This window comes from Podarcis erhardii (assembly GCF_964252035.2).
Source record: "Podarcis erhardii genome assembly, chromosome: 3".
In the NCBI taxonomy this organism is placed as follows: domain Eukaryota; kingdom Metazoa; phylum Chordata; class Lepidosauria; order Squamata; family Lacertidae; genus Podarcis; species Podarcis erhardii.
In genome coordinates this window covers 15,140,742-15,157,862 of record NC_138507.1, presented here as the reverse complement: position 1 = coordinate 15,157,862, position 17,121 = coordinate 15,140,742, and the positions used below count along the sequence as shown (strand labels likewise).

General features: G+C 42.1%; 1 long non-coding RNA gene across 1 annotated transcript; it reads left to right on the top strand.

The window, feature by feature from the left end:
* Positions 1-9,122: 9,122 nt before the first annotated feature.
* Positions 9,123-10,880, top strand: LOC309339510. Its single transcript, XR_014155428.1, has 2 exons — positions 9,123-9,215; positions 10,452-10,880. It is a non-coding gene; the product is annotated as an uncharacterized lncRNA (long non-coding RNA).
* The last annotated feature ends 6,241 nt before the right edge of the window (positions 10,881-17,121 follow it).

The following is a 17,121-nucleotide window of genomic DNA, read 5'->3' as shown; positions in this document are numbered from 1 at the left end:
TCAGGTCTGATACACAGTCTTTACACATAAACGCTAATTAAACACCTCAAACCCATCACATTTGCCCCTTCTAATCCACATTGAGACTGTCTTATAACATACAAGTTCTAATTAAATCCTAATATTTCCTAAGCCTGGACATTTAGCACCATAGATCTATTACAATGTTTTGCTAGGTCGTACTTTGCTGCAAAGGTCATAAGAGTGAAATAGCACTTAAATGTCACAGTAAATTAGAGAAACATGGGGGATTCAGATTAGGCAGCTAAGAGGGCGAAAGTTCTGATCAACAAATAGGAGCCCCACTAGTGGATTTATCACCCTCTTCAAAAACAACAGCACCCATTTGGTTTATTCAATCATTATTCCAGGCGAGCATCTCTACCGTCACCTAGTAGGGCTGAGACTCCATAAGCTTACAGCCTCATTTTACACAGAGAGTCTTTTCTCCAAGTTTTTAGTGGGTAGCAAAACAGAGGGTGGTGGTGTTTGCTTCAAAAAGTTATTTTCTTTCTCTTTTTGGTTGTTTGTGGTGGCGGCGGCGGCAAAACACACGCTCTTATTTCAAGTCCCTCTGCTTGATTTCTCCAAGACTGCTCAGCAACAGCATCATTCAAAGCCACTCTGGTGGCAAAAAAGGGCTGCTATCATAAAAGATCGCAGCTACCCATGATTCAAGAGGTGCATCCTAAGACTGGGCACTTTTGTGAGAAACTGCACTTAAGACACACACTTTAGTAGAACTTCCATTCCATTATGATCATTGCTGGTCCCATGATGCAATGAAACTTTAAATATGCAACAAGTGTTTATGGGACAATAACAGACCCATTAAAAACCATCATAGGCACCATCTTGGGGTGGGGTGGGGGCATGGGTGCCAAGGCACCCACACAATTTTTACTGCAGGTGCCTGGCCATTGTGCCCTCCCTTTGTAGTGGCGATGTGTCTTGTCACATGTGTGCGCTGGGCACCCACAATGTTGGGTGGAACACAGCGTGTCTGAATACCAGTATGGATCCAAACATTTCTAACAATCTTTATTCTTTGGTTTTAGTTCAGGTTCCCTTCCCCCCTCCCCATCCAGCCCCACCTAGGAGTTTTGCAGGTCACACAACTTGGGACTACACAATGGCACTGGAAAAGAAGAAGAGGAGAACTGGACCAATCGAATAAGCCCTTGCAATTATCAGTACAGTGGTACCTCGGGTTACAGACGCTTCAGGTTACAGACTCCGCTAACACAGCCTCTTGGATAATGGCGTTGTCCCGAGTGAATCTCCACCATCCCGTCTCTCCCACTTCCTCATTTGTCACTTCTGCAGGAGCTGCTAAGTGCCCTCTGTCTTTAATAATAATAATAAATAATAATAATAAATTTTTATTTATACCCCACCCTCCCCGGCCAGAGCCGGGCTCAGGGTGGATAACACCAGTAAAATTACAATAAAAACATAATAGTGGGGAGGGAACCAATTTAAAATACAGTGGTACCTTGGGTTACATACGCTTCAGGTTACATACGCTTCCAGGGGCGCCGACTTATAAAAAATATTGGGGGGGCCCATACCGGGCTCCTGCCCCGGGAAGTTTTCTAAATTTTAGATGAAAATTAGTGAGTTTTAAAGTTTTTTAAAAGTATTTTAGAGTCATATGATCAACATTAGAACCCCGAAAACTCGACTCTCTATAACTCCACACTCCGGGAAACTCGACAAGCCTGAAACACTTTTTGGCTTTGAAAAAAGAAACAAAACATAAACACGCACGGTATTTTCGTAAAAAGCTAATTTAATTTACAGTAACAATTATGCTTATAGACTATTACAGAGCAGTGAATATATAGCTCTGAAAAGACTGAAATGATATTTAAATAAATCCTAAACTATCATTAAAAGTATAAAACATAAAATATTGCTGTCGCACAGTAATAGCACTTTGATTAATAAGTGAAATAGCTAATTTAAGCTTACTTTGAATAAGGCTGAGGGTTCATTAAATAAAAATAATATCTCAAAGTTAATGCTTTAATACAGTTAATAAAGTTAATACAGTATGCCTAATACTGTATGTAAATACTGTAATACTGTATGTAAATAACGGGCTTTAATTGGGTCTTATACCCTAAAAATATTTAAGTATTTGAAAATAACTAATACAGTACTATAGTAATATAGAAATACAGTACTAAACTAGTACTAATATTTCGAAACTGAAAATTTAACATTCTGTATGTATTTAATTCTCTATTTTATAAAGATTTTTAATATCTGACAGTGAGTTTGGAGTAGCCCAATGCAAAAATCCTGAGGATCCATGTGGATCCATGCTTTGTAACCACGTTTTTGCACCACTGTGACCCTAGGCAACAGTGGGTGCGTGATTTTTTTGGTGCAAGATGTAGCCATGGACATGCTATGTGATCTGATGGTGAATTTGGGGTGACCCAATGCAAAAATCCTGAGGATCCATGTGGATCCGTGCTTTGTCACCACGTTTTAAATGGGGAGGGAAGGAAAAACACAGAAGGGACAAGAAGCACAAGAGGGGTGTGCGGAGAAGCAGCTGGCTAAGAATGCAGGGGAGGAGTTTAACGGGGTGGGGGGGAGGAAAGGAAGGCAAAAAGTCCCCCCCCCAAGCCAGCCCTCTCTCTCTCTCTCCCACCTGCATGTTTATCGGCTGCCTGCGAGTCCCTAGAGCACGGAGAGGAGGAGGAGGAGGTGGGCTGGAGCCTGCACACAGTGTGACTAGGAAAGAATTAGAAGGAAGGACTCGATCCTTTCCTTAACCCTCTGCTTGCCAGGAGGGCAGGGGATTCCCTGCTCTTTGTTGAGTTTGAGCAAACGCAGCAACAGAAGCAGGTGGGCAGTAAGACCCTGAGGCAGAATGCAGGAAAGCAGCAGCTTCCGCCTTCCCTCCGCCCGACCGCCCGATCTTATTTTTGCCTGATTTTTGCCTATTTTTGCCCCTGCGCTCCGGCGAGTTAGCTCCAGGGACCACACATTCGCTCAATAACACGCACAGACATTTCCCTTTACTTTTTAGGAGAAAAAATCTGCGTGTTATAGAGCGAAATTTACGGTAATAATTTTCTTAAATTATTGGGGGGGCAGAGCCCCCCCAAACAAATTTTTGAGGGGGCTCGGGCCCCCTCAGGCCCCATGGAGTCGGCGCCTATGTACGCTTCAGGTTACAGACTCCACTAACACAGAAATATTACCTTGGGTTAAGAACTTTGCTGCAGGATAAGAACAGAAATCACGTGGCGGCGGTGGCAGCGCAGCGGCAGCGGGAGGCCCCATTAGCTAAAGTGGTATCTCAGGTTAAGAACAGTTTCAGGTTAAGAACGGACCTCCAGAACGAATTACCGTATTTTTCGCTCTATAAGACGCACCAGACCACAAGATGCACCTAGTTTTTGGAGGAGGAAAACAAAAAAAATATTCTGAATCTCAGAAGCCAGAACAGTAAGAGGGATCGCTGCGCAGTGAAAGCAGCAATCCCTCTTGCTGTTCTGGCTTCTGGGATAGCTGCGCAGCCTGCATTCGCTCCGTAAGACGCACACACATTTCCCCTTACTTTTTAGGAGGGAAAAAGTGAGTCTTATAGAGCAAAAAATACGTAAATTCTTAACCGAGGTACTACTGTATTATTAGTTTTGCATTGAGTTTATTTGCGTGAAGCTCTGGCATCAGACTAAAGTACAGACAAGTGCAATGCTGCATAATGTGTATCACTACTGCATGAAATTCTGCTATTTTTTTTTTAAAAAATGACGGGAGATTCTGAGCTAGAGATGGAGGAAATATAAGCTTACTGCAAACTTTGTGGAGGAGTATGAAGAAGCAACAGGCAAAATGACAGGGACCTTCCAAAACAATGAAAACCATGCATACAAATGACTTATGAATAGCATGACAGAACTACCTGTGAAATAAACATATATATGTTTAAGGTGGCCGATGGCGTGCAACAATGGCAACAATTTCTCCAGACACTTCAAATTGTTATGACAAGATCTCCTGGCTTGCATCCTTTTTTATGCTCCATCAGAACAAATGGATAATTTCTCACAGATGGCAGCTGTAGACCCCTTTTTGGGGTGTTCCTGTCATTTTGTCAGTTGCTTTCATATATTTTGTGGACCCTCTCCTCTGTTTTCGATTTGGTCTATAAAGAAGGCAGCCAAAATGAACACACACCATGTAACACTGATATACTTCGCGATGCTGATTTCACATAATAACTGTCATGTGAAGTGTTCCTGCCGCTGAAGATTTGCATATCCCAATTGCCTAGAAGATGTATTAAGTCTGATTTAGTTAATTCTCGAAGATAACAGCAATCCCTTCAAACATCCCACAGGAATCTGTGATAAATTGCCACTTCTGCATTGGGATTAACTATTTCTGCCCTACTTGAGAGCAATATTCTTTCACAGCACATTTTCTCACGAGTAATGAAGCATTTGGGAAAGGGCCATCTCCTTTACATGGAGGCTCAATCCCTGATATCTCTAGTCAAAGAGGATCAGGAGTGGATGATGCAAAAGATATATGTCCGATAACCTGGAAAGATACTGCCAATCAGAGTAGACAATACAGGCTAAATGGACCAATCGTCTGGGCTGGCACAAGATAACTGACTGCCACAAATTCACAATGCAGTCGCTGTAAGTTGTGAGTTGTGCCTAGGTTTAGCATGTGTGAAGTGTTTGTGTGTGTAAACAGACCATTCATTTTTTTTCCTGCATAATTTTTATTGTTTTTTAAATCATAACAAACAAAAAAACAGCCCATTCAACTACATTTTCCAACCATTCTTTAATTTTATTTGACACACACATAGTGTTCTCTTGCAGATATACCATGCAGTGTGAATTGTTTCAATTCACATTGACTAAAAAAAACCCCAGATGAGTCCTGTTTCTGTAGTAGAGTTGTAGCCTTATTAGACTTTACCGATGGTAGGGTGAGCGTTGCTCCCAGAACAGGGAGGAAGGAGTCAAATGACACCGAGGTTGATTCAGAGAAAGAGTTTATTCTGCTCTCCGGGTAGCAGAAGGCACTTGCATGGTCAGTTCACAGCAAGTCCAAAGAAATGAGAAATTTCATGCAGTATATATATCCTCCAGGCACCCTCTCCCACCCCTTTCCCAGGAATCCAGCCACGTCAGCTTATACACGCATGTTGACATCACATATGTTCCTGCTCCGGTACTCTTAACCATAAAAGGGTTTTCCTCTTCCTGTACTCTTGACCATAAAAGGGTGTTCCTGCTCCTATACTCTTATCTTGGGGCAGGAGGTCACCAACTCTAAGAACACTCCTGGCACCGTTCCCGGACAAGGTCTGTGTGTCATTGTGGTCAGGAAGTAAGATAAGACCCAGGTGTGTCATCCCTGCTCCACTTTGGAATGGACAAGGCCATTCATTAGGCGTCATGGACTGATAAAGGAGAGAGCTTTGAATGCTTGTTTATGCAGCTGGATTTTGGCTCAAGAGCTCAAGTTAAAGCATTTTAGAAAGGCTCCCTTGGAGAAGGGAAAATGAGGATTTTGGGTCCCATTTCAGACCGGCTGCACAGAAACCCATTCCCTCCCCCTTCAGAGTGGGTGTTTCACTTTGCAAAATCCAATGAAATGGGTCACTCGTTTGCATGACGGTAAAAGTTATTCATAGGCTAGCTAACTGACTGAGGGGAGGAGGTTACCAGCTCTCTGAGTTTCCACCAGCTCTGAAATTGTCGAAAGAAATATAAACAATAATGTCATTTTCTAAGTGCTAAAGGACCAGATTGGGAAAGCTGTTTCCCCAGCACATTGCCATTTATTCCTTCCACACAGTGCACTTTTGTTTTGGAATCTCCAAATAATGGGCTATTACAGAAAACTCTCTCCAAGTGTCGGAATTTAGGCTGGTTCCATTAACACTAGTTCTGGGTGCACATACCCTGCAAACTGGCTTGAGGAGGGCGTCGGGAGACCCTTTAGAACAATGCACAGGGAGAAGAGCTGGGGGATCGTTCAATCTGATGTTGTAAACAAAAAACTGCCCTTTTACTTTATGGTGTATCCAAAAGCCCATAGAGTCCTTACGTAGGTTCCCTATTTGTAAGAGAAAATAAACAGAGGCCAACCAGAGAATATTGAGGAGCAAAGCAGCTAGTAAGCCTGATCTTTATTGATCTGTTGCAACAGGGTGCTCCCCTCACACGCAGGAAAGGAGGAGGACCTAGAACCCAGGTGTGTCCGCCCTTATATAGACATTTTAAATTGCCCGCCCTGGAGTTCAAGACCACCTCCAGAAACATCATACCTGCATCACAGAAAGGGTGGTCTACAGCAGAAATCTGAGTGCGTTGTTTGTCTCCTGTCATTGTTTATCTCCTGTCTGGCAAGTTACCTGTTAATGCTTACTTGACTGGATACCCTGGGGAGCCTGGCCAGTCTTTTGTACTGATAAATACTTAGTTCCTGAGCCAGGTCACAGGCTCATGCCCTATTTATATCTTAAATGTGCCCTTAAGACAGGATTTCTGAAGGAAAAGACAATGGGAAGGCTTTTCCATTTTCCTTTGACATTGCAGAGAAAACATTTGGTCAGTCTGGGAATCAAAAATGGTTTCAGGTCGGTCTTCCTCTGCTGATCTATGTACCTGCTTGGTTGGTACATTTATGAACATTTAATATATATCTAAGACCTTAAAATTCTTATCACAATGACAACCTTCAGTGCTTGTACGGATGGCACAACTGGAAGATTATGACGTTGAATTGCACTCAATGTATCATACGGATTGTATAAACACAGCTTCATCAAATACCGGTATGTCTGACTGCTGCACCTGAATTGTAGAATTTGGTGAGATAAAAGAGTTGGTAGGCATGAAAGGTCAAAACATCACAGGAATGCTGCTGTTCTGGCACACGCACATTACAATGTCATTAGAAAGCACAAAACTTTATTACCCTACTGCTGATTTTCTCAATATATTACTGGCTTTTGGTTGCATTATTGCATTTACTTTTGGCACTGATACATTGTCCTTAAGGATTTGCTAATGTCTGCGAGCTGCTAATGTGCTTTATTGTGTTATATCGTCACTTGTAAATGGGAAATTATAAATGATTTTACCAGACTTTGATTAAAATTTGATAAGACCACAGGGAAGCAAGTTATCAAAAGAAGAAAAGGATGCTTGTTACTTTATTATCTACTGTAGATAGATGGATTGTGTTTTTGATTGTGATTGTGTGATTGTATTTAATTTGTTCCTGAAACTTGAGGTCAATGAAGAGACACCTAGACCAGTATGGTTGTTCAAATGGTTTGTCAGAGTCATGGCAAATTTTGAAAGGTTTCCAGACCTATTGTCATGGATTAGCTGGATGTTGTGAGAGGCACCAGCTGGGGAACACCCCCAAGGCAACCCCCAGAGTAAGAAGGCTCAGAGCCAGGGGATTGGTGGTGGGACAGCCAGAAGTGGTCAGAGGGACAAGAGAGGGCAGACTGGGAAGGGACTCATCCCCCGCCAGAGGTACTACCCCTCCCCTAACACCCCAGACGCCAGAGACATCTGCATAGGTACATCCAACCCAATGCTCCAATCCAGATACAATAGTAATACAGCTAAGAAACAAAACAAAGACCCACAAATTGTGCATTGATGCTTTGCAGTTTTGCTTCATCTTCCACCAAGCACAAAATATCCTTCCTGGTCAAATCAATAATAAGGAGAGCGAGGGAGAAAGGGAGGGAGGGAGGGAGGAAGCAGCTTTGACCACTTGCTGGCTAGGCTCTCAGTAAAATATGTTTTTTTTCTACAGTCCAGGAGGCTGCTTTGTACAGAAATAAATCTGGGCATGCTCAGAACAGAAGAAAAAATCTACTTGGCTTGCTAAATTGCCAAGGCTTCAGAGTCAAAAGCCCAGGCTATCTGGGAGTGTCTTTTTGGGTTGTCTGCTAACTTCTGCCTTTAAGGACGTAGATAAAGATTAAGAAAACAGCAGCCCTACCAGGTTGCTCTAGCAGTTGCTATGTGACAGTATTTTTCTGCCTGGAGATGGGAGGGGGACACCTCGAGGCTATAGCGATTGTTTTGGCTCAGCCAATAGGATTAGCCAGAGAATGTGAGATTGGCAGAAATGGTTGCAGCAGTACAAAAGACTAGGGAGTAGGCAGGAAACAGACGACAGAGTGGTTTTTATTTTGGGGTAAAGTTTTAATTCCTCTTTTAAACTCCATGTGATGGGGCAGGGCCCTTGGTGACCTAATTGGCCAGCCTGTGATTATGTGGTGAGAGATTTAGCAAATAGCTGTCAGGGACTGGGCAGAGAAGGAATGGTGGAAACCGCCTCCCCATCGTGACCCTTCCAGGGAGCAGGAAGAGGAAGACAGTATAGATTTACAACAGGGGTTTGCGGGAGGTCACAGCTCAGAGGCAGATGAGGGGAAAAGTTGGGAAATCATGGAAGAGGAGAAGCAGAAGGAGCTGGAGCAACAGCTGGCTGACACGTTGTAACTATAAAGCATTCCAGGCCCTCCATCTTGGTGAGCCTTAAAAGTAGGAGGGCAAGAGCTTAGGACCCATGTACCTACAGGACCGCCTCTCCTGGTATGCCCCGCGGAGGACCTTAAGGTCCACAGATGACAATACTTTGGAGATTCCAAGTCGCAAGGTGGTTAGATTGGTCTCAACTAGGGTCAGAGCCTTTTCAGTACTGGCCCCGACTTGGTGGAATGCTCTGCTTCAAGAGACTAGGGCCCTGCGGGACTTGACATCTTTCCGCATGGCCTGCAAGACAGAGCTGTTCCGCCTGGCCTTTGGTTTGGACTCAGTCTGACCCTTATGTCTTCCCTCCCCTTATGGTCTTGATCTATGGGCTACTATTAAAATGAGGCTGCATTTTAAATTGTATTTTTAACCTGTATTTTAAATTGGTCCCCCCACCCCCCATTATGTTTTTATTGTAATTTTACTGGTGTTAGCTGCCCTGAGCCCGGCTCTGGCTGGGGAGGGTGGGGTATAAATAAAAAATTATTATTATTTTTTATTATTATTAAAGACAGAGGGCACTTAGCAGCACCTGTAGAAGTGACAAATGAGGAAGTGGGAGAGACGGGGTGGTGGAGATTCACTCGAGACAACGCCATTATCCAAGAAGCTGGTTTCTAAAGCCTCTCTCTGTAAAGATTGAATTCAAAAGGGACTGTAAGAAACTTTCCCCTGTCTTTATACTTTCCTGAGCAACCAGCCAGGAGCTGCTGACAGCATCTTGACAATAGCAGGAGAATTCACATAATGGTTGCATGCCCAACATCTTATGCTCCAAGAAGCTATGCACATCCTGCTACTCTCATATATTGTCATAGGCCTCAAACAGTCTTGACAAAGAAGAGAATGCATGTATCTTTGAGTGATGGAATATTCTGACATTCTCATTCTATGCCAGGGAAAATCCATCATTAGAATTATGTGTTCTGTTTGGAATAATTTGGCTGTTTCTTGGTGCAGACCAAGGTCATTGAGCCTGAGCTTTCATAACCACTGCCCGCCATGAAGTACCATAGACAGGATTGGCAGTAACAGCAGCAAATATGTTCTGTGCTTATGATAATACTTTATTCTCTTGCCAATTGTGCTGCTTTAAATGTGCATTTTAAATTTGACTTCCTTTAGTAATGTTTTCTTTTCAAATGTTTATTTTTTATTGTTTTGCTAACATTGCTGCATTAAATGTGCATTCTGTAGTTGACTTTCTTTGTAATGTTTTTATTTTGAAATCTTGAAGATAACATTTTTGTTAATTATGTTGCTTTGAATGGATACTTTATATTTTACTTTCTTCTGTAATGTTTTATTCTAGATAGTTTTATTTGATGTTTTAGTGGGTTGAGATTGTTTTCTTAAAATATGTAAAGTAATAAAATTATCATAATGAATCATCATCATCATCAAAACAGTGAAAGTCAGCAGAGAACTTGTAGACATATTTTTAATGTGGGGAATTTTTATTCCATATAATGTCATTTTTATGTGTTTAAATTGTTATGCCCAGCCTTTAGAATGAGTATATAGGCTATAAATCTAAAAAAACCCAAGTAAACAAAATTCATTTTAAAAATCCAGCCACATTTAGAATTTATGCAGCCACTGATTCCACTATTTGTCACCCAGATGCCAAAAATATTATAGTGCATCCTATATTTCAGTACTTACAATTATCAAAATAGAACCAAAACAATTTATTTTGTTTTATTTAAATGCTAGTCATTTTTCGACTTTGGATTTTGAATATTGTAAACTTTAATACTTTCCTAATTTAAATGCAGGTTATAAAGCTCTGGCCTAACTAATCTCTAGAAATCTGATCACCCTCCTTAATAACAATTCTCTAATGCAAACACTCTCATCTTTTTGTCAATAAATCCTTCTCAACTTATTTAGATCTACTGGCTGAGCATAACCACTGGCATATTCCCTGTAGCTACATCCCGGTGTATCAAAGAAGATGGATAAAAGGTCAACAAATTCAACTCCTGAAGGGCCATTGGGAAATGCAAATTCTACTTTGAGCACACATACAGAAGTTTGGGTGGAAGGAAAGACCACCTGCTCAGTTACCTTCCTGATCAGCGATGTCATGAGATTTTAGTTTGTCGAACTCAACCTGGGACAGCTGCCACCAGAAATCGAGCTATCTCCCTATATGCTTCATTTAGCAGAGGCCATCTGTATATCAGAACTACCTCTGAGGCTAAAAGACAGGAAGAGAGCATCAGGAAGAAGTTGGAGTGCTAATCAAAGTAAGGAGATGACTATCGGGCTTCTGTGAAAACGGTCTGTTAGCTTTTTATTGGAGCTGTACAAGACAAATCTGAGTCTATTGGCTTTATTTTCTGGGGGAACTGCTACAGTATTATCTCCACTCTTAACATCTACCTCTCAAACATTTTAGAGAAGAGGAGGAGAGGGACAGCTGCACACAAGGAGGGGGTTACATCAATATTATTATTTTTTAAATGTACTAATTGCAAAGAGAAGTACGTAGACCTTGACTGAACATTTAGCCTTCAGGCCTCTTAAGGATCTTCTTCTCCTTCTCCTTCTCCTTCTCCTTCTTCTCTTGCTACATTTTCCTCCAAACAAAGCCCAAAGCTATAAAATCACCAGGCTTAATCTTCACTTCAAGAACCAAAAGCCACCTGTGTCTCACTGGAAATGTCCTAACCCAAAAGTTGTGCCATGTACTAAGTTGTGCAGTTAGGTTATTAGACTCTGTACTTAATGGTTTTATGAGTGCCCAGGACTTCAGATGGTATTGTGTATTACTTCCAAAATATGCTAAGCTACCCCTACTGCATTTGGGGGTCTTCCCACTCATTCTGCTGAGTGGGACTTCTGCTCTAAAGTCCTAACCTAATGTTGCAGTAGCATTCTCCAGTTCTTGGCAAAGTGAATTACATACTCATTAACCACTGACTGATCACACAATACTAGACCTCACTCTATATAAACCTTTGACCATATGTCTTGTCTCCAGAAGAACTCATCCTCACCCCAAGGCTTTCTGAACTCTGCCTGCTTCAGTGACGACAGTACCACACACTCCTCCTGCTATGGGCTGATTTCAGAACAGGTGTGGTTCCTTTATCCCTGGCCATTGCACAGTCTTTCTAGGACTGATGGGAGTTGTCCTTCAGCAACACCTGGAAGGTCACCTCCTTTAGAGATAAACAAGAATATTCTTCTTTTCTGATTCATTAGGTGAAAGATACTAAATTAGTCTCCTAAATGTACACCCTGGGAGTCCAAACAGGGCAAAGGGGAGTTCTAGTGGAAGGAACCCCTACCTTCACAGGATAATAGTGGGTCAAAACAACTCCTCTAGTCCCTCTTCCAAATCTTGCTCCAGCTATGGATAATGTATTCACATGTTCCCTTTCCAGTAAGGAATACTGGGTTGGATTCAACAAAGCAGCCCAGTTCACACAATGACTTCTGTTTGTATAACATAGCTTATTCTCATGCCCCTCCCCTGAGGATTGGGGTGGACTCCAAGAACAGATTGGGTGTGTGTGGTGGAGAAGGAAGAGAAGGAAAATTATATTATTGCCTTGCACATTTCTCTGTTTGTGCTGCCAGGAAATGATGACCCAAATTTATAGCTCAACTCTGAATGCCTCTCCCCCCCCCCTTTGTTATGGCACATAACTAAGTAAATAAAGTTGTTACTGTTACTCAGCGCCGGCCCAATGATAAAGGAAAGTGAGGCAGCTGCCTCAGACAGCAGCTGCTGAGGTGCAGGGAGTGGACAGTGTTGGAGGTGCCACATGGCCTGCCTTGTACCCCATACGCTAGCCTTCTGTCCTCAACTGCGGTCCTTTCACCAGTATTGGACCAGTATTCAACTACCAGTCCAGTTGGCCCCTGTATATTTCCTGAGAGAGAACGCCATTGTGCCTCAGGCAGCAAAATATATTGAGCCGGCTTTGCTGTTAGTGTTACCCTGGGTGTTCCTTCCCAGTGTGGTGTAGAGGTTAAGAGCGGTAGACTCATAATCTGGGGAACCGGGTTTGCGTCTCCACTCCTCCACATGCAGCTGCTGGGTGACCTTGGGCTAGTCACACTTCTCTGAAGTCTCTCAGCCCCACCCACCTCACAGAGTGTTTCTTGTGGGGGAGGAAGGGAAAGGAGAATGTTAGCTGCTTTGAGACACCTTCAGGTAGTGATAAAGTGGGATATCAAATCCAAACTCTTCTTCTTCTTTTTCTTATCTGCCTGCTTGCCTCTAGGAAGGCAAGCCAAGAGGAGGTAGAAGAAATGTGGAGGCAATGCTTTGTGTACATTAGCATTGGTTTCCTCTTCTCTTGCTAAGTCTAGGCCAGGCTTCCAGGATGTGCAGGACAACTTCAACCCATTGTGACATAGGGATCATTGCTGGAAATGGATACCTATTTTATATATATCCAGTGACAGTCTTTTCAAGAATCTGCAGACTGTCTAAGCTGCACCTCCTTTTTGTTGCACTGACATAAATCCAGAGCGGAAAGTCAGTGCCTTAATACATGGCCATTGAGATGAGCATTTATGGAATGCTTTCTGCTGTAGCCAAACATTTCAGTGTGAGCATTTCAAGTCATTTTATTTTGAAATGCTTCAAGATAACGTGACATGCCAAAATAGCTTAAGCAAAAATAGTTTTATCCTAAGCATGGCAGAACAATAAAACATTCTGTTTCTTGACATACAGCCTAAATTATACTTTCAAAAAAGCATTATTGCTTCTGAAGTGGCGAATTTCGAAAGTTTGATTATTTTTTGTCCCAGATGACTTCATTGTGATTTTTTCTTTTAATTAAAATGAATATAGTCTCTTCTCATTGCCAGCTTAAAAAAACACCAAACAAACCCAACGGTGTTACATCTTTCAAGGGTTTTCATGCTAAATCCATGTTAACAAAACAAATTCTGTGTCCTACGTTTCTAAGGCATATGAGGTGTCACTTTCCTATTTAAGATTTGTACGCTAACATGCTTCCCCCAACTCTCAGTTAAATTCTGTGTGTTGCTTCTCCAACTAAACCTTCATAATTGCACATTTAGAAATCTGTTCTTTGCTTTCTTGGGATGTGGCACCAGCATCAGCCTGACTGAAGAATACTCCAATATAAAGGGGAAGAGAAAGAAATGCAGACCACATGTCAATCTATAAGACTCGGAGCTGCAGAATCTAACCCATTTTGAAGGGATTAGGAAGTAATGCTAAATGTTCTCCAGGGTCAATTTTTGCCTCAAGAGTATCAATTTCAGCGGACTGAAATTCTCCCCACATACCCAATGCGATGACATCAGAGCACAACGTACCTAATCTGATTTAACTGTATCTGGCAATAGGAAGTGGGTAATTACATTCCAGACCACCCTTTCCTCCAATTAATTGTACGTTTCTGAAACATTGTGATTAGGGCAGCCAAAGCACCTGCTCTCCCTTGGCCATCCCAGGGCAAGTGAGAGCTGACAATGACCTTTTGCAGGGATTCCTCAGGGTTTCAGGGAAACAGCTGTGCAATCTCACACCTTTTTTGGTCTTTTTACGACTTGCGTGGCTCAGGTGTGCTCATCGTGCCCTATTTGCTGCAGCGCATAAAATGCCTAGGTTTTTTTTTTATTATATTGAATATAGGCAGATGCTTAGAAAGGCCAAATAAGAATCCACAGGCAGACTGGCTTCTTATTTTGTTTTCAGAGAGGTTACACCCCATCTGAGGTCGCCTCCACTGTCAGTATTTTGCAGGAGGGGTTCTCTGTCTCACACACACACTGGGGATTTAACTTTGCACAATTAGAGTGGATTAGAGAACTCTGTTGCCCTAGCACAACAAATCCACTTTAAAAAGTAAGAGATGGACTTATTGCAGCTAGGAAAGTTTCAGGGAAATGAATGGGAAAGTGTAGGATGAATGAATAATTAATAGGAAGACAGAGAAATGCTCCACAATCAAATCAGGAAGAAAACTCATTTCAGGACTTCCGGTCGGCGCCAGCGTCTTAATGGCGGTCTTTGCCTCGAGCTCCGAGGCAGGACTGCTCCACGAGTTCGGGTCTGACCCGCTACGGCGAGCGGGGGACCCCTAAAATCACAGGCGCTGAAGCCTGTGAACAAGGAGATTCGGTGGGCACCTTTGCACCCCCCGGGATTGCGAAGGAGTCTTTTTAAAGGCTCCGGAGCGGCATCGGGTGTGAGTGCGGTGCTGAGGATCGTAACCCAGCTCGCGGAGCGAAGCCGCGTCGCCATTGACGGAGAGCGCCGATTCCTTCCTGAAATTACCGATTGGCAACAAATCCTGTGAGTAGGAATTACAAAATATTTGAAAGGGACTATTTTTAAGAAGATTCGGCTGAAAACGGGAAAGGCAAAAATTAAGGAAGTCAGCCTCCCGGAACTGCACGATTAACGCAGCAATGAAAAGAGCTAGCTGTATTTAAAGGGAACGTTTTGTTTGAACTTTGCTAAACCCCGACATTGAAAGGACCTTCCCCCCACGGAGCGGGAGTAGGGGGGAAGGAAAAATTGGCTCAATTTAACCCGCTAGAAGAAGTAAGCTGTGAACGGGAAACTCTCCGCTGCCGATACCTTTGATCAGGCTGCCTGAGCGGTGAGCGCCTAGAAACGAACTGTCAAAAAGAGAGGACTATGGACACAAAGTAAGACTATATTTGAAACATAATAACGGGACTTTACTTGGCAGATCCAGATTTTTAAATGGCAACAAAGTAGGACTTTGGGTTGGATTTTATTTTCTTTGGGACATTGTATGGCTACTTGCTTCCCTGTTTCTTTGTTATTCCTGCTTGGATACAATTTCCCCCTCTAGAGGACTAAAAGAGAGACTGCAGTACTGAGGCAAAGAACTGGGATTTTCCACTTGCAACTTTCCTGTGAGAACGACTTTGAGTTATGAGCACGCCACTGGATGAAATATCAACAAGAAGCAAAACAAAGCAAGCTCAAAAGCAGGCTCAGAAAAGAAGCTCTATATCAGGAGCAGCAGCTGGACAAGAAAAAGTAACAACAGCATCAATGGATTCTATGACACAGGCACTGCTCAAAATAAATCAATCTTTAGAAGTACTCACTAAGCAATCTACAGAGAACTCTAAGAAATTGACAGAATTAACAACAAGATTGGACTTGAACACAACGACAATATCGTCTAACACAGAGTCTATAAATCGTTTAATACAAGAAAGCACGGAAACAAGGAAAATAGCTGAGACTGCTAAAATTACTGCCGAGGAAACCAAGGGAAAATTTGTACCTATTGTAAAGAAGGTACATGAACATGATGCAACTTTAGCTCTTATGGAATTGGAGAGGAAAGGTAAGAATCTGAAATTGAGACTGGTACCAGAGGAGGAAGAGGGCAACCTTGGGGAATTTCTCACAGACAAATTTCAAGAATTTTGGACTGATGAATTAGAAGGAGAAGAAGATGAATTTGTAATAACTACAGCCTTCCGGATTGGCAGGAAGCAAGGCAAGAAACCAAGGGATTGTTTAATCACCTTAAGATCCAAGGAAGAAAGAGATAAAATATTGAACCTACATTTCCAGAAGGCACTGATTATTAAGAATTCTCAAATACAGATTTACAAAGATATTCCTAAATATTTTTTGGAGGTGAGGACTCAGTTTAAAGATTTAGTGGATTTGCTGAAACAAAACAACACTCCATTCAGATGGGAGTTCCCACAAGGGTTGTCCTTTAACTTTAAAGGGAAGAAAATTAAAATAAAAACAATCCAAGATAAGGAACATTTTCTGGAGAGAAATTTTGAGGACTTTCAGAAAGGAACCATGAGTGAGAGGGAAATACCGGATATTGCAAACCTATCATTTGGACTGACTCCAGCACCGACTGATCAGGAACAAGAACTTGGAGCGGTTGGTGGAAAAGACACCCAGTAACAAATATGTCTCTGCAACTTCTGAGTTGGAACTGCAATGGTCTTAACCATCCCCGAAAAAGGACTCAAGTGTTTCATATATTAAAGAAAGAGCAATTAGACATAATATGTTTGCAAGAAACTCATATTGCCAGAATACATAGAAAACTTTTGACAAATAAAAGATTAGGACTGGAATTTATTTCCTCAGATAAAGTTAAGAAAAGAGGAGTGGTGATCTATGTCAAGGAAAAATGGGAACCAAAAATGATTTTTAAGGATGAACAAGGAAGATTTCTGGCAGTGGAAATTCAAATGCAAGGAGAAAAAATTTTGATCGTAGGTATTTATGCACCTAATGAGGGGAAGGCTGAGTTTTTCAAGAAGTTGCATGAGACATTAACGGATTTTATGGACCATAAAATTATAATGATGGGCGATATGAATGGAGTTGTCTCCACAAACATGGATAAAGCCCAAAGACAAGTAATCTCTAAGGATGGGAGACTTCCAAAGACTTTTTTTGAACTGACTGACACAATGGACCTGATTGACATTTGGAGAACAAGGAACCCTCTGGAAAGAGAGGGGACCTTCTTCTCTGAAGCAAAAATGACATGGACCAGGATTGACCAAATATGGATTTCTAGCAATCTGGCACCAAGGG